At 43.8% G+C, this 18,369-nt stretch overlaps 1 protein-coding gene across 10 annotated transcripts in view; it reads right to left on the bottom strand.

Moving 5' to 3' along the window:
• sema5ba (sema domain, seven thrombospondin repeats (type 1 and type 1-like), transmembrane domain (TM) and short cytoplasmic domain, (semaphorin) 5Ba) overlaps window positions 1-18,369 on the bottom strand; it is a 198,935-nt gene that overhangs the window by 137,304 nt on the left and 43,262 nt on the right. For 9 of the 10 annotated variants that reach the window (XM_084022574.1, XM_084022573.1, XM_084022575.1 and 6 more), the window contains exon 2: window positions 13,571-13,641. The exons of the other annotated variant lie outside the window; for it this stretch is intronic. The gene's annotated coding sequence lies outside the window, so the exon portion shown is untranslated. The remainder of the gene's footprint in view (window positions 1-13,570; window positions 13,642-18,369) is intronic. 10 annotated transcript variants of the gene reach the window in all.

Raw genomic sequence — 18,369 nt, 5'->3', positions numbered from 1 at the left:
GTCCACTTCAGACTCGGCGGCCCAGGAAGGAGGAATGCATTCCATTAAGGAGCAGCAATGCTCCTCCCCTGTTGATTACAGAGCATCGATCTGCCACGAGCAGGCGACTGATTGGGAGCCGTGCTGGTGGATGAGCGACCGCCGTGTGTGATGGAGCGAGCTGGAGAGAAACTGAGGGAGTGGGCCAGAGCTGCTGCTCACACCAAATCCATCTTATTGGATTTTAGCTGTGGGCATTCATCACCCGCTTGCATTGTGCTACGTGGGGACCGGCTGCAAAACTTTAATAAAAGCCCACCTGCCGACACACAAACCCACCGTCTGTCCAAAGCAATTCCAACTTGAGCAATTCAGACCGGAGCATTCATTTGGTCGTTGCATAACTTTCAAAATCCTCCAAATCCCACACATAAAAAGAGCAACTAAAGAGAGCATGTGACACTGAGCAGGAATGTGTGTGAGGTCAGGACAGTGTGCGTCCAGGTCCTGGTGCTGAGCAGTGGCTTCTTAACAAGTCTCAGCGGTCTCAGCACAGCCGGAGCAACAGATCCAAACAGTCACCTTCATGTCGGAGAGAAAACCCAGACGCCACACACACTCACACTGCTCACTATCTGTCAGATTCAAAACACCAACACAAAATAATATTTGCCTTTATGACTCTCAATGTTTTTGTTTTGTTTTTGTTTTTTTGGTGCATAATTTGCATTTCTTGACTTTCTATGAGCAGAACTGTTTCCAGAGTTGTGCTTGTCACAAGAGGAGCTCATTGTAATCTGCAGACATTTACTACCACTGGATTACTGGAGGTTGAGCATCACATGCATACTCAGCACTCTGTGACTCCAACAAACAATTACTTGCTAGTTAGAATTTTGATTTCTATCAGTGACATCATTTGTTCTTTAGGATGCCTAACTTTGGTTTTGTCCACTCTGGATTAATTGAGCCAGAAAATTTTAAATGAACTTCTGGCTGGTCAGAAGTGTCTTCTGCTCCTTTTATCTGTCTCCGTGTCCTCAGTACACCAACACACACGTTAGGTAAAGATTCTGACTCAGTTCTACTTGGCCAGGGCTGCTTTTTAACCTGGTTAACTTAGAAAGTGACTTTGCATTTACTGATATCTTTGACACTATCTCCATTGGTGGCCACTGATGTGAGGAGAGCAACAGGCTGTCAAGGTCACACATGAGAAACAATCAGTGAGTAGAAATGTATTTTATAACATCTGTTTGGGTCTCCTGTCAGTTTAACCCTTCCTGTTGAACTTGACGAGGCCCGTGACACAGACACACCACGCGTTCCTGTTTACATGAAAATTCATCTCATGTGATCTCGTGACAACTAGACGGCTAAAAATGAGTGCAGACAGTCAGCGCAGTCAACCCTCTGAGAATCAGATCAGCCCAACTGTAGGTTCAAGTGAACAAACATCTGTCTGTACCACACTGGATCACCTTCGTCCTCTTCTTAAAGAAATGCTCTCAACCCAACATGTGTGTCACCTGAGGGTCAAATCTGTGGACACTGACTTACATTCCTGTCTATTAAAAGTTAATTTGCACAAATAGTGCCAACCATCACAGTATCACAGTATAATAAACATTTCTCATGTCCAGTCGTGTTCCACAAACTCTGATTTGGTCAAATACACAGCTTTTGGCTGGTTTTCACAGATTTCAGGAAGGCATTGGGACACAGAAGCTGTGTATTTAATTAAACAGTCACTGGATCAGCTGGATTATGTTGCAGGAGTGATCCAAGACGTTTATATGGATGTTTGGATCTTCTTTGCATCATGCTGACCAGCTTGAGTATATTGCTCTTGCCATGGATATATACATTAATTATATTAATATATGCAGCTGTGGAGAGACATGTCTGCATTGTATGTCCCTGCAAACCACCAATATGTTGAATGTCCACGTTTTTGAATGGTTGTTTATTTATGGTTGTCTATTATGTTATGTTACGGATGTTACATAGCGTTCTTACATTGCGGTTGTTATGTTATAACATAACTGTATGACTGTTATCTTTACCCTGGTTATGATACATTATTAACAATAACCATGATCTTTTTTCCAACTGTAACCCATTCTGGGAGGCGGTTTCAGAGCAGCTTTAAATTGTACATGAACTCTAAAAGTCTCAGATCTTCTTCAATTAAACATCATTCTTTAAAAAAATACAGATTTCCAGCATTTTTACATCTGCAATTTGGAGGCTATACAGAATATAATGGGCCCTGTAGGAAAACAAGGCAACACATTGTCTACCATAACAATGGCTCATGTGCTGTACTGTCTCCGGGGGGAAATTCAGCCCCTTGTACAGCAGCAGTGTGGAGGTGATGTTCAGAGTCATTTGCATACAGAGCAGGAAAGGGAAATCTGATTGACGGATTCTCAGGCAAACATGTGTCCTCCTCACAATGTGGACAACATGTAGTCTCAAACACACCACAAGAGATAGAGTGGTCCGACGTTTAGAGGCAACCACGGAGCTATTTCCATTTCACAAACTTCACACTGTTCAGCTGGGGGCTGTCAGAGCATGCTGTTCTCACAAAGACCGAACGTGAAGGAGGAAGGGGAGGAAGAGGAGGAAGGTGTCGGCGTGTAAAGATTGCAGGAGCACTAAAAGCTGTCAGGGAGACGATGCTTCCGACTGTTCAGGTGCAACTTTTGAGAAAAAGCTGCACATTTTTAACATCTAAACACTCTCCATGGCGTATCTTTGTAACAGGAAGTTAGCATCGCACTGGTTCCCTCGACAAAACGAAGATCGTAAACGTATACTTTTTAAGTTAAGCTAACAGAACTAGACCACGGTCACATGACTTAACGTCACCACCACTAAGCTAAAGGGGGAATTGAAACTAAACACGTACCTTATTTCAGGCATATCACCAAATCTGATTAGCTCGATGCAACAATGAAAGGTGAACGTTTGCTGCATCATAAACATGTCGATGCGTATAACGGCGTCCTCGTACGAGCAACTACCGGCGTTTTATCTTCTTCTGATCTACGCTTTGAGCTCGTTAAATCCTCTGGCGTTGTGTCGCCCTGGCAACGCGTCTTTACTACATCACGTCTTTTCCTCCTCGGGTGCTCGGAGCGTTTAGATCGCACGCCGTATCGCCTCGTCTCGCATCTATATTCTGTTACTCCTTTCCGCCTCAGCGAGCGTTCAGATTGACGGCGGAGCAGAATAATGGTGGAATACTCCCACAACGAAAAGGCCGTCTAAAAGGGACTTATGACACAATACACGTGCAAAACATGGTTGTGATCTGAGCCGAAAAGGCCATCGGGCTGGAATCAGGCTGATATTGTGGAGTCTGAACCAACATAAACCTAACTTCCTGCGAACATAGAAGTTTATTTGTCCATGTAACGGGAGGAAACTGACAACTTGTCCTTTCCACGTCTAAAAGTAGCACTAGAGGGGATCCTAGAGTCTGAAACGTGGGGCCACTGACCAAGCATCAGTACTTGTCGAGTTGGGAGTGATTTTAAAGAACACTACATGTGAATAATTTCTGTTCTTTTAGACGGTTATACGTTAGAATCAAACAGCTGCAGTGGATTATTTGTTCCATTTCATTCCAGCTCCTCTCTCTCTCCCAAACGGCACCATATCATGGCGTCTCTTGAACGCTGATTACAGTCCAGAGAGGGAGGGAACATCCCGCCACCAACAAAAGACAGACGATCAAGCCTGACGCTACTCGCAACTCTGTTGCTCTGCGAAACATGCAGCTATAATTAAATCCATTGTGATGTAATTAGAAAAAAGAAACATCTTGTATCCCGTTTTAATTGCTATGTGGTCTCACAACACAATTTCTCGTTACGGTCTTCTTGATGCGTGACCCAGGAACCACGCCAGGAAATTTGGTGATGAAAATGAAAACAAGTCTGATCACTGGTGGCATTGTTTGCCGCCCTGATGCACATCACGCCTTCCACGCTGTTAAGAGATCCAAAAGGGAGCCGTTGCCTTCGAGAGCGCCTGAAGGAGACGCGTGACGATGTAATTGTGATATAATCAGACGCAGCAGAAAGACAAATCCAGGTTCTTCTCTCCATGAAATACAACAACTAAATGATGCCATAATTTTTGTTCATTTTCTCATTAGTTCTGTAAATGAGCAGTTTGATCAAGCTGAGCTGTGAATTGGAAGCTGCGGCACGGATATGTTCATCAAAGAGTGTGTGTGGATGGTTTTATAATGTGCCAGAGTCTAAACATCCAACATCTTTCTGGGGAACAACACAAGCATTTCTACAGCTGCAGCTATCAGTCACCTGTACAAAGGGAATCATTTCTAAAGATTGAATTACCAGCCTAACCATCTACTAATTGATGCCGCTCCTTTTGTTTAATGTAGCTACACTTTTCAATTAGAGCACTATAGTGTGTTTGTGTGGGTTTCCTTTTCTTCTTCTACACTTGAATATTCACTGAGGGCAGAACTAATCATGCTCCGTAATGTCAGCGTGGGGCAACACAAAAGAACCCACAGATTGAAAATACTAACCTCAGAGTAATTAATGCTGCAGAGAAACCTTACTCTCCCAAAAAGAGGAGGTCACCCTGTGCAAGAACAAGGATTACATGTAATCCCATTTTGATATGTTGAAGTGGATGTGTCTTTTTAAAGATTGGCATAACTAGGTGCGAGGCTGAAATCAAATCCAAAATGCACTTAACCTCTTGGAAATAAAGCCTGCTCACTGGTGGGTAAGAGATGAATGATTGGTTTTCAATGCAGGTATTAGAGTTGGGGTTATTTTTTTAATGGGGCTACAAGATTAGGTTTGTATGAGAATGCCTACAAGGTCAATTCAAATATGCATGTGGACGATCGGTTCTTAATGGTGTCCAAAGACATGCAGGAAGTATTCGGAGACTAACTAGTCTCTGCAGTGGAAGGCAGTCTGACTCTCAGCCCCGTTCTAGACTGGGGAGGACCTGTCCAGGGTCTACTCTGGTGGGTCTGTGGTAGCTTTTCATCTCTTTTTGCTATTTTAAGGAAAAACCCAAATAACACAGAACATCCACACTCCACATCCCTGAACGGGGATCAAACCTGGGACTTTCTTGTTGCTGGGCAACAGGGCTAACAACTCTACCACTGTAACATATCGTCTTACAATGGAATGAAAACTAAAAGTAACAGAGAGGAAAAGGTATCCCTCATCATGCCTTTGCCTTCAAATGTCCAGCAACACGTGTCACTTCCTGCCCATAATATGCACACAGTCTTTTCAAAATAAACTTCCGTATTCAAAGGAAACAACTGGTTAGGTTTAGGCAACAAAACGACTTGGTTAGGATAAGAAGAATGTGTTCATGCAGACGACCAAGGCTGTGTGTTAAATTATAATAAAACCATACCTTTGATATATATTTTCTTCTTTTTTTTACACCATGAAATGTGTTGTGATGCAGAGAACAGTTATCTACCATCTATAGTTCCACGTCAGGATCGCCAACTGACTGATGGTAAAACACATACTAATCTGATCAGAACTCCGGCTTAATAAGGTGCTTTGATTAAATATGGATTGGATCATTTCCTGGGTGTCCCTTGAAGATGTGAAATTGTTTCAGCTTCACAATGGAAGCCCCGGAGGGCCCCGAACAGGATCTGATAATAAAAATATGCCCATAAATAAGTAATTCAAGGCCCTTTGTCTCACAGTCTCATGTCAGTGGGAATCTGTCAACTCATATTCTTGTGTATCAGACGTCCCGCTTCTTCGATCAGATACAAATCAGTCAAAAAGATCGGAACCACAATACTGACATCAACAATGCAGGATGCACGTCAGGCCTGTTGTTACACGAGACTGGCAGCCATCGTCTTTCTATTATCTGCTTTCACAGCTCATGGGCATCAATATATTCCTTTGATCAAAGTTTTCTTTGCTCAGTGTGTCTTACAAACACCTTTGTAATGGAAATGGATAATGAGCTTTCCCAGAGGGGTTAATCAAACCTATTGTTCTGCAAGAATAAAAAGATGTGAAAAGACGTGAAAGGGAACTGATTGATTGTGTGCAGAGAAATAAAAAAGACTTGGTGCCCTTTTCTTTCAGCCGATTCCTTGTTTCCTCCTCGACACAGGAAGTGATTTATTTTGACAGCTACCTCGTTGAGTTTTATTTTATCCAAATGCAAAGTCTTTGTTGTGAGCTCAACAAGAGAGAGCGGGGGAGAGGGGGACGGACAGACAGAGAAGAAGAGAGCATGGAGTGATAAAAAGACAAATAAAGAACAATAAAAAAGGGAAGACCACAGAAATGAACGTGTGAAAGTAGCTGAGTGTAGCTGTGAGTAAGCCGCTGGCTGAGGGCCTGGTGGGCTGCATGTGAACCCACAGAGGAGGAGAGTGCACAGTCCAGGTCTATAATTAGAAAACACACAGCGCCACTAATCCTTCCTGAATGATTAAGCAGCAAACTCAAGTTTACAGCCAGGAGAACACAACGGAGCGGCGGAGGAGTCACAGTGGTTTCCTCTCTGGGCCAACAATCCCACACAGGTGAGGCTGCTCCCGCCCGAAACAAATCAAGGGCTTCTAATAGGATTCTATTCATGTCAACACATTAAAGCAGGATTTAGTGTGTTTAGACCAGGAGAATCAGCCAGGATAACATTACACAGTATCTGACACTCAAGAAAGCCACGCTGACATGAACAAGCCTGTTTAACCCTCTTAGAGCATATCTCTGGTCTTTATAATAATATACGTTGAATAATATGCAAAATACCATTTTTATATTAAAACCCCAATTTGTTTTTTTTAGCTTGTACCAACCAATTTCAACCAATAATATGGCTTCCATCCATCGGTCAATCAGAGGGAGAGAACATCGTGAGTATCAAATCAAATTCCTCCCAACGTTATGTCCCGCCTCCCGTCCTGTTTTACTGGGAGTACGTCACCATACAGACTCTAGAAATGCCGTTTAACACTGGCTCACTTATCTTCTTTTCAGTAACACTAGATGCATTCTGTGATCTTACAAAGCCCTTCTACTTAGAAGTCTAGTCATCGGGTCTATTAAGCCAGCCCTGGTCCCCCCTCAGGTGCTGCACATAGACCCTGCTGGACCACAGCTCGATGGTGTGGGCCTGATCTGGACGCCCTCACAAAGCTGGCCTTCAGAACCAGTTAATTCAAAGTTAACTGTATAAGTAGAGACGCCGTGATGGTTGTTTTATCTATTTCAGGATGCATCACATTCACAGGCCTGCATAGTTCCACAATAACCAAAAGTAATCAAGGAAGAACAGGCGATCATTATCCACAACACTCCCGCTCGCTTTTTAGTTCCACACAAGCCAATCATCTTCCTCTCGGCTCCATAAAGCTGGAGGTTGTTTGGAGAGACGGCAATCTGTTCGGCAGCAGCACTAACAGGCGGTAAACGCTGTTTGTCAAAGTCATAAGTGCATGCACACACACACCTCAGTCTCCTGTGGACTCCTTACATGAATAGAGTTACAATTTCTCGGGGACAGGAGTGGCTTAAAACGTAGCGATCAAAAACGCTTAACACAATGATAATCCATTTACGTTCCACTCTAAGCTTTCTGGGAAACTCAATGAATGGCTTCAGATCTCCAAACAGTAAAGTCAGAAGGAGAAAGTATTTAAATGTTCTCGTTCAGACAGGCAGCTCCAGAGTAGCTGCAGAGAACAGCTAATCATTAGCCAGTTAGCCTCCATTATGGACTGGGATCCAGACCTGGTGATAAAGAACCAGGACTCAAGGCTCACAGCTTAATGATCCAAAGACCAGTTCAGGATTTACAGGCCCCGGGTTTCCACCACGGCCCCTGCACAAAACCCTCCTCCCTTCTTTCATCTACTTCAGCGGAGGGATTGAGTTCATAAAAACAGGAAACAATGCTGGAAAGTAATGAAAATCTCCCACCTATCGCTGAAGGAAACATAAAGTGAAGGAGACATCAATCGCCATGGTGCAGCTTCCTGTTGATTAGATGATAAAGAAAGGCAAGGTGCCAAAAACAAACATTTCACACGCTGGGAGCTTTACAGCGCCGTCAGCAGCCCTCTTATTTAGTTAGCTTTGAAGACTTTGACATTACAGCTCATGGTGCGCTCGGAATTTATGAGCGTTTGGTGGAAGCTTGTTTCAAGCGTTTCAGGCCCAGACGATGGACTGTGATGGTTGTGTGTTGAGTCTGAGCTGCCCGCCCATGTTTGAAGACTAAACTCGCTGCTGACAGATAACAGACATTTATATGTTGTAAGCAGCTCTGCAACGGCTGAAATCCTAGTCTTCCTCTTCTGATCAGCTCCTGAAACCTTCCCCCTCTCAGTGCTTAAAGGCACTGGGGTTGACCCCCGCAGCAGTAAAGCATTGACTGGGTCAAACAATGCATCCCCGGGTCTTTCTTCGTCCCTGGACTGTCCAGCTGCTCATCTTAAACCGAGACCAGTACTCTCTCTATAGCAGATTAACCAGCTAGGAGGGTAAAGGAGACATTCGGAGACCCGATCAGCTAGTTTGGGTCTTTCACGCAATGTTTTATTCCTCGACATGTGAAAACTTATATCTACGAAACTGCATTCTCACTACCTATTTTGAGGGAAATGTATTTTCTCCCAGATGACGAAGAAGTGTGTTACGTTACTTAAGTTACAGACATTAAAATAAGTCAACGGGACATGAGCAGCAGTCTCCTGGGTGAAAGTCCTGTGTTTGTTTGACCCATCCATCCGTTTCTATGCAGACTACAAATGTATTTGTGATGCGTCAAAAACAAACCATCCCAGGAGGAAAAAGGTTTCCCTGGTAACAGAACTGCAGCTTCGTTGTACGGCAGCGTCATTTGTAGGGGGCTGGACTGGAAGGTTCTGCTTGGCAGTGAAAAACTTTAAATCACTTACTGACAGTATAGTACTCGATTGTGTCTGATTTAGTGCTTTATGAAGGCCTGTGTCCACGGAGCGTCTGCTTCTGGCAGGAAAGCATCGGCAGGCCGCCGGGGAGCGCTTCATCCCAGCATCTCGTCAGAAAATCCCTTCTTTGCTTTTTATTATCTCATTGGGTTTCTATCCATTTGCTCGTTGTTGGTGTTTTTCACCATGAACACGATGGATGCGACTTCATACTTGGCTCCGCGGTGATGAAACCAAGAAGCAACATTCAGTGTCCGTCCGGCCGATCTGCTCCCACTAATGAGCTTTCCTTTGTTACGACGGTGTCTGTCTGACATATGAAGCTGAGGACAGACGGAAGCGCTTCGTCTCGAGGCGGCCGCATGCAGCTGCAGATGCTCTGCACTCATCGGGAACAGTTAATAGTTATTCCTTGTGTTTCCTGTCTGTCTCTCTGGCTCCCTGCCTGCTCACCTGAAATCGACCTGAGACCTCATCAGCCCTGCAGCATCTCGACCCCACTTCCTCATCCACCTCTTCATTTCCTGCTCCCACTCAAGATCACTTCCTTTACTGTTCCACACCTCCAGTCCGAGTGCTGCATTCAGGTTCCCCCGTTCATTTAACACCTTTAGTCCTCCAGTCAACCACAGTTACCGTGAATATACAGGTAAAGGGTCGTCCAAAGTCCTGAAGCTTTAAGTTGAGTTGATAATATCTCCTTGTTTGGAAAATATAGATAGTAAGTATAAGTAGATAACTTTTCAAATAAGAGAACCGATCAGTTTCAGAAAGAGCAAAGGGGCGTGACACATCATTGGGGTGCAACTAACAATTATTTTCATCATCAATGAATCTATTATTTCTTAATGAAGTGATTGATGTACTCCATTAAAAACAAATGAACACAAATATATGAAAATGTAATATAGAAAACAGAGGAAAGCAGCACATCTTCATGTTTGAGAACCATAAAGTTTGGCAATTTGTCTTTATAGGGACCAAAATTGCGACTAAATGATTGATTGACTAATTGTATCAGCACAAAATCATGTCAATCATGATCATGTCAGTCATTAATAATTGTTGGCATTTTAAAAAGAGAAACAGTGCAGGAACAGAATGAGATCCCATCCAGATCCATGTACAGGTTCTGTGGGTCCGGCTTGCTGGGCGACCGCTGGACAGTGTGAAAGTGTGTAAACGTGCACGTTGACTGTGTTCACTAGAGACTATTCATCCGGCAGCGGCTGCCGTCGACTTGGCGGGGCGACTGAAAATTAAACTTGAAACTAAAACGAGCTAATTTGTCGAGAGCTGGTGATTTGTTGCTACTCGGCTAATTAGCAATTAGTCCACTGAAAGACTGGATCCAATCCTGGTACGGGTACTGGATGAATGCACGCAGGTCTGACGGACCTGGTGAGTCTCCTTATCAGATCAGGGACCTCCACGGCCGATCGGACGGGATGAGGTGATGTCATCGGCTGGCGTGCCTTTCAACGCTATGTGACATGGAGCGATTTTAACTCATCTCAGGAGACCCTCTCCATCAGCGGCCCCATCCCCCCCGATGTGGAGTGAATGGCTCCTCTGTGAGCCGGGCCAAGGATCTGCCAGCGGCCCCTCTCTTTGTGAACTCAATGGGCACGGCTCGGCCACGTTTTTAAGGCGCCCTAATGCACCGTGGCTGGACCACAAAGGCAGCGTGGTAATTTTCCAAGGATAATGACACTCCCTTAATTCGGCCCTAGGGGCCACAAACAGAAGAGAATCCCCTTCCAGGGATGATTCCCCTGCCCCCCCTTTTTCTCTAGCTCCCTCCTTTCTCCCTTATTGGTCTGAAAGCAGCTTGTTTTCTTCCGGCTTATTGTCATCCTGGACTAAATATCAGCAAACAACAGCAGAGCTGGAGGAGTCGACATGGCAACCGGCTGCTGATCTGGTCCCCGAGGAGACAAACGGAGGAGCCTCCTCCGAGCAGCGCTGCTCTGCTGCTCCAATGACACACATGTATTAGGGGGAACATTTAGGCCACAAATTGAAATCGAGCAGAGTTTAGTGAGACGGAGGCGAGCAAGAGGAGTAAAACAACAGAATGTGAGCACACGGCAGCGCTGGCCTTCAGGGGTGTTAAACAGAGAGAGAGAGAGCAGCAGGACTTAGAAGACTTTCATTTTCAGTTCCAGGGTCACGATCAGGAGATTCCTTTTCTCTTACAACTATATTCATAGCTGGACAAGTCAATACATTTCCATAAATGTTGTTTTACTTTAACTAGAACATGGGGAGAGATTACATTTAGGGTGAGGGAGTTCAGGCACCAAACAAGATTTCCTTTCTATTTTTGAGAAAATGTTTCCTCATATTGTTACCAGATAAAACAGCCGATGCCCTGCAGCCAATAAATCAAAAGGTTATCGATAACGTATGATTTACTTATTCTTTGACATCAAACGTGTCTCTGTAAACTGTTAGTTTTGTCCCGATCTGCCAGCAGACAAAATCATTGTGTTGGTCAACAACACAGCTCCAGGCAGTGTTGGATCAGTATTCTCCTGTTCCTGTTTACTCACATAATCTCTCATTAAGCCTGAAGGCAGATAACAGAATGTGTATGATCTATTAATCTGCATGAAGTCTTAATTATGCTATTTCAGTGCAAACAAAGCAGAGCTTGATTACTGTGAATACCAGCCTGGCGTTGTGTTACAGCTTTAGATGTTTCACATTAAACAGTTACACAAAAACTCTCATTTATATTCGTTGGCGTGTTTGTTATTTGCCTTCGCTGCATTTATGGAGAACTTCATCACATTAATGAAACATCCTGAAAAACTGCCAAAACAAAGTCAACTGGTGATTACCAATTAACCAAAGAGCCGTTTGATCCTCAATGTGTTTTAAGCTAAATATCCTCATTCAACAGGTGAAACATCACATTAACAATTTCATTTTAGCTTCAGCCAAGACACTCAAACACTCTGCTAGTTCACTCCAACACCCTTTACAGTGTACAACATTTATAAGAACCCTTTGTTAACCCTGATCTAAATGATATCTGCATGTTGTTCTTTGGTGTTGGACAATGTTACCTAAACTACATCTCAGGATCTTTATTTACACCTGTGTTTACTTTGAATATTTCAGAACAATCAATCTCACAGAATGGTATATTTTTGGCTCTCTAACAAGGTCAATATGTTTGAGAGAGTCCCCATGGCACAAATTACTGTTGAAGCCTATGATTTCTCTGTAAATGATGTCGAGCGCTCCTCCTTTACTCAGCCGTCAAACCACTTCAGTCTGGACCAAAGCAGCTATCTCAAACCGGTGTGGTTCCCGGTATTTTAAGGTAAAACACCAAAATGCAACGTGGTTTTACACTCACATGGACTCTGCTGTTGGGTGTCTAGTAAACGTATTTTACATATGCATATATATGAAACACAGGCAAAGTACTGCAAAAGTCAAAAATAATCAAACGTGAAGAATCCAAATACATTATTTTTAGAAATGATCTATTTAAAATAATAAATATAGAATAGAAAATGTACAACATTCAAAATAAAATAAACTACAAAATATTATAACAAAAGCTGCCATGAAATTGTTTCCTCGCTGTGGGGCGAAGATTTAAAGGCGCTGGGCATCGGCCCGTGATATAATAATAATAATAATAATAATAATAATAATAATGATAATGACGGTGTGGTGTTGACCTGAGAGCCGACATGCAGGCTGCTGCTGCTGGTGATTGTGCAGTCTTCCTGTCACATCTCATGCTCCGGTCTCAATGAGGTGCAAAGGTGTTCTGATTCAACCTGAACCTTCGCAAGTCATTCAGGCCGTTCCCTCACAAATACGCCTGTTGGAGATCATGGTTTAGTGTATCAGTGTATCTTCTGCTGGCTGGAAGTCTATTGTCACACTTTGATCAGGTTACAGGTGCAGCTCAGTCTAAATACTTTGACCGGTGATCAGACCCATCGTGACACATCGATAAATTCAAAAACTATTCAATGAAATGTATAATCTCTTATTTCCTTGGGGGTATTTTGTCACATCCAGATATGCAGTGATGATTGCTGGGTAATACACACATGGAAGTGGTCGATGTGACGAGAGGAACCCATGCAGGCTAAGTGAAGGTGTAAAATCTGACACGCTGTGCACACCTGCACGGCCATGGTGCGTCTGAAAGCCTTTCAGAAGTAAGAGCACAATAAGAGAAGAGGACGGGCAGGAAGAGAAAGGAGCAGGAGGAGAAGCCAGCAGACTCCGTTGGTTGCCCACGGTGAGAGAGAGAGAGCTACATCCTGACGCCGCTGCCTGCTTATCCCCCCACCGCCTCGCTCTCCTGCCGCCGCCGCCACCGCTTTTCAAATCACTTCACCCGGTCAGAATAGAAAAGAGCTTTCACCCAAAAACCTTACTACAGCGACCACAGACATGTTTGGGGGGAGGAGAGAGAGAATGAGAGAAAGAGAATAGCAGAGATATCGGCAAGGCCAGAAAGTTTGGTGTTTGCCAGCAAACGAAAAAGCAACAATTTGTAGCAAATACAAAGAAGAAATTCAAGGCAGAAAGTAATCAAAGAAAAAAGTTTCTGAATGAAGAAGATGAAAGTGTACTCACCAGCTAAGCATCACTATGGTGTGTGGAGGGGGAGGGGGGCTGAGGGGGCGTCTGTCCTTTTCAGACTGGTTCTGGATGAAGTGGAGAGAGAGAGAGAGACAGAGAGAGAGAGAGAGAGAGAGAGAGATGGGGGAGGGGTGAGTCCTTCAGCGCTGCTCGCCTCCTTCTCATAAGCACTGCAGAGCCACAAAGAAGCGCTGGCGCTCTCGTAAACAAACCGCCAACTTTTCAATGGAGCAGAGGAGGCGGAGCAGGAATGGCATTTAAACGTTGGGGGGCTGGAGGAAAAGGGGGACCAGCGAGACCCCTTTACATCCACTGAAGGCCTAACCGGACAATAACAACCCACAAAGTTCAAACACATTAAGCCCCGAAGCCCATATAACATTCGACGGCCTGCACTGCACCGAGAAACCAGCCCGACTGTACATCTACAATATAGATGTAAATGAGGAGGCCAATGGTGCTGAATCAAACGTGGATGCTAATATGCAGAGAGCACTTTGGGTTCCAGGCTTTTTGATCTCAACGCCACACAGCAAATTGGAACAAATAGCCCTGGGTGGTTTCTACGGCAACCTGAAAGAGCAGCTCAGACTTGCCATCCTTCTTGCGGCATCGACCGCCGTAATACGGCTGCTGTTTCCTTCACTTCCACACAGAAATGCATCAAAGGGGGATTGATCAATTCCATCTGAGCGCTCCAGTGAGACCAATCACTTCTGCTCACGCCGGACGTAAACTACGAGAGCTTGAAGTCTGGCAAGCTACGTCAGAAAGGCTTCAACATGGGATCCAAAGTATGGACAGTGCTATCTCTATATTCATGCACCGCTGATCACATTACAGATAGTCATTAATGCTCTGCTCTGGTGTTTGTGAGTGTGATGGACAGACAGGTGAAGTGAAGGTGACGTCTCTGTAGATTCAGTGTTTTTATCTGAGCAGGCCAGAGAATATTCAGTTCAAACAGATCCTCCTTGTTCTGTGTGAAGTTTGCAGGACGTGATGTCATCTAACACCGGACTCAAAAAACAGCCTTTTCTATTCTGGATTGCTTGTCAGAAAACGGTCATCACCCAGCTTTGATGTGAGATGTATTTCCTTTTGAAATACGTGCTGTGTGGTAGATGTATGCCGATGTGAAGAGCAGTTCATGTGGATTTAGAAAAGAGAATGATAATACATATTTGGAAAATCAGAAATCTGAATCTGGTGGTGGTAGAATGAGTGTGTTGCCAACATCAACTTATACTTCTTGTCATTCACAATGAGACTGTTTACATTATGAACTGTCATTTAAAGAAACCTAAATTATACATATTTAACTATAATAATATGTTGTGTATTGTAGAGAAACATTCTGTCACTCCTTTCCGTCTCGGTAGCTTTTACAGTAACGACGGTGGGGAAACAAAAAGGTGGTGAAAGGGGCTTTTGACGTGTAAGTGGGTCGCCACAAATGTCTGTTTGTAACAGTTGTTTGTCTGCGTCTATTTTATTGTTACTTCAGACTCCAGTGATGTATGCGTCATTTCACCAGTGACCCGGACTCGCCCGATGCTGTCACTCAACTCGACTCCATGTCCATCCTCCATCAAACAGGTATCATTCAACCAATGATGTCTCAGGACCAATTATTACTTCAACATTTAGATGAACCTTTAGATCATTTTTTACTAATGCATACATTTTATTTCAACTGACCCGCCCACAAATGACCAAAATATCATAAAAGTATTTTTGTTTGACTTGTTGGGTTATGGGTTAGAAGTAAAAAAAGTAATAAAAAAAGACGGACAAACAGTCCAACAATCAATAATGTTACTCGTTAGCATTAACCTAGAAGACTGGAACTAATTTCATTATTGATAAAAGCTGATAAATGTTTTAACAAACTTGCCAATTAGTCTATAAAATGTAAGAAAATATGAAAAAAATTCAGATGTTCCTAGAATCTTCAAATTTCAGTCCAAAGGGGAATTCAAGTCAATTTCCATTATTATTTAAAACACATTTGAGAAGGAACCAGAGAAGAGCATGCTTGACATGTTTTGGCAAGTTATCGACTGTCAAATTTATACCGAATTATCCAAAGTTCTTCCAGCAGATTCTCCAGCTCAATGCTGCCGTCACAAAGACAGATACACATGCAGTAAAAGTGGATTTTCTACGGAGCTAAGCGGAGAATTGTGGGCTGAGCGGCGGAAAGTGTCCGCTCAAACAAAAAGAAAAACTCCCCATAATCTCCCATGTCAGCGTGGGATCAGGCTTTGTTCACCGCAACACGTGAGGAGGAAGAATTCTCTTAAACTGCTTAGTCTGTGTGACCTCTAGTGTTATTCTCTTTGAGCCGCACACACACGCACACACACACACACACACACACCAGACAGTCCACAAACACAGACTGGTGATATCAGCCATTGGTTTGTGTACTCTGGTTCCTCTGCTCCTCGTGAAGGAAGTGACCATATTTGGACTATGGAGGAGCGACGGGTGGATCTGATGAACACAGCGATGTTACTGGATCTGGAAGTCATCTTTGTAGCTAACTGCATTGGTAGCATGGTAGCGACCTGTAGTTCACCAGGTAGCCCAGCCCCTGCCCTGTCTTTCTGTTCTATTGGACTCTAAATGGACCATAATTAAATATATGATCATGAATAGTATTCAAAGTTGTTAAAGGTATACACAATGCCTCAGACTGATGCTGAGCCTGCAGTGTGTGTGTGTGTGTGTGTGTGTGTGTGTGTGTGTGTGTGTGTGCACCACACTGCGCCCAGCCTTTGTGTGTGTGTCTCCAGCTGTGTCGCTCTCACTGCAAATTAAGGAGCAGGCTTGAAACGGTAAATGGACCTGCATTTATGCAGCGCTTCCCTGGTCTTTTGGCCCACTCAAGGCACTTCACACTTGTACACGTCTACATTCACACACTGATGGCAGAGGAGCCGCCTGCACATCAGGAGCTAATCTAACTCATCCACACACATTCACACGATAGGAGGCAATTTGGGGTTCAGTATCTTGCCCAAGGACACATCGGCATGCGGAGAGGAGGAGCTGGGAATCGAACCAGCTGCACCCCGTAACCAATGTGGCCGTGAACTTCAGCAAAGCCAAAAGAAAAGAGACGACAGTTACAAAACAACACATAAAAACTGGATGCAAATAGCTCATGAAAATGCAGCGGGAAAGCTCCTCGAGTCTCGTTGGAGGGAAAGAAAAGTGACTCTTGTATTTCAGGTCAATTTGCCTTTTTTTTTTTTTTGCTTAAAAATGAACCAGTTTGTTACTGGTTTGATGGGTGACGGAGCTAACGCAAGCAGAATGAACCCAAACCGACATCCCTAGTAGAGATGGTCAAACCCCCTGGAGGCAGATTTGGAGAACTAGTCTATATGAATACAATTGATGTGATGTAATTATCATGGTTCATCCGGTGGGGAACATGCCTGTAACAAGTTTCATGGCAACACTGGTCCAGATATTTTAGTCTGGATTGGCAAAGCGACAGATTGACATTTCCATCCCTGGAGCCATGTCACTAAGGTGGCTAATAGAGCTTTTTAACAGCAGACGTCCTGGCAGGTCGTAGCAGGGAACGCACAGGCGGGATTGATAAATATGACTGCACTCCACTGAGGTGATCTAGTTCTGGGTACCATTACAGTATTGCTGCCAATGAAACTCAATCATTGTTTCACCTGAGCTTTTCCTGCCCTACAAGTAAAATACTTGAGTTTAAATGTTGGACATGATTGTTGTAATCATCATAACCAGTCTGAATCACCGTTGTAAGGCGAGAAAACGTCCCCTGGCTCTGACATTAACATAGTATAATAATATGTATTTTACTATCTCAGATACTCATCAGGCGATTTACTCATTTTTACTGGTTTGATGTTACTCTCTAATGATTTCTCCGTTCTCTAGCAGCAATTAGGAAAGCTCTTTCTGTCTCTCCAAATTACTGATCTTGAATTAGTCCTTGAAAGTCATCTGCCCGCTGCACGGACAGTGTGTGTGTGTGTGTGTGTGTGTTGAGATGCTCTATAACGGGCGGTCCTTCTGTTGGCAGTATGAGGCAGTTATGAGGCTCCGATCTGGAACTTTCTGGCAAAACTTTCTGCATCCTCTGCCATGTGACTCCCACGTTTCTGTCCACCAGAAGTGTTTATCAACGGTCTCCGTCACATCCAGCAGTGATAAGTCTAATCCTGCTAATTAAGCTCCAGTTACTGGTAACTGGATCAGACAGTTTAATGAAGACTTAGCGGGAAGTAGGTGAAGAGGTGACTTACAAACACAGCAGGAGTTCACAACTCGGCGACTCGCGGAGTGTATCTGACAAACACACCCACATTCACACAGTGTGCTTGTGTAGTTTAACGTCCCTCCTTCAGGCCGGAAAAGGAAATAAGTCTAATTAGGAAAAAGTTATTGCCTGCAGCTTTCCAGTTTAGATCAGACTGTAGCAGTGCCGCTGCTAAACAAACTCTTTGTATGAAGTGAACACACCAGGACACACTGCAGGATACAGAAACACACAAAGTTGTAGAGTCATTGAAGTTTCTAGGAGTCAGAAGTTGTGTGTCAACATATAGATGTAAATTAACCTATAGGCAGACATGTGTCACTGTAACCATTTACAACCCTAGTCAGAACCAGCGGCAATATCTGATTCTGAAAAGTGAAGCCAATTCTGAAGTGCCTTAAACTTGCATTCTCTCTGCTGCTGCAGTGATTCCTCCGGATGCAAAGAGAAGTCTTAATTAAATTGAAGTCTATAACAAAAT

Source organism: Eutrigla gurnardus (genome assembly GCF_963514095.1).
Source record: "Eutrigla gurnardus genome assembly, chromosome: 12".
Lineage (NCBI taxonomy): Eukaryota > Metazoa > Chordata > Actinopteri > Perciformes > Triglidae > Eutrigla > Eutrigla gurnardus.
This window is presented reverse-complemented; position numbering and strand designations above follow the sequence as displayed.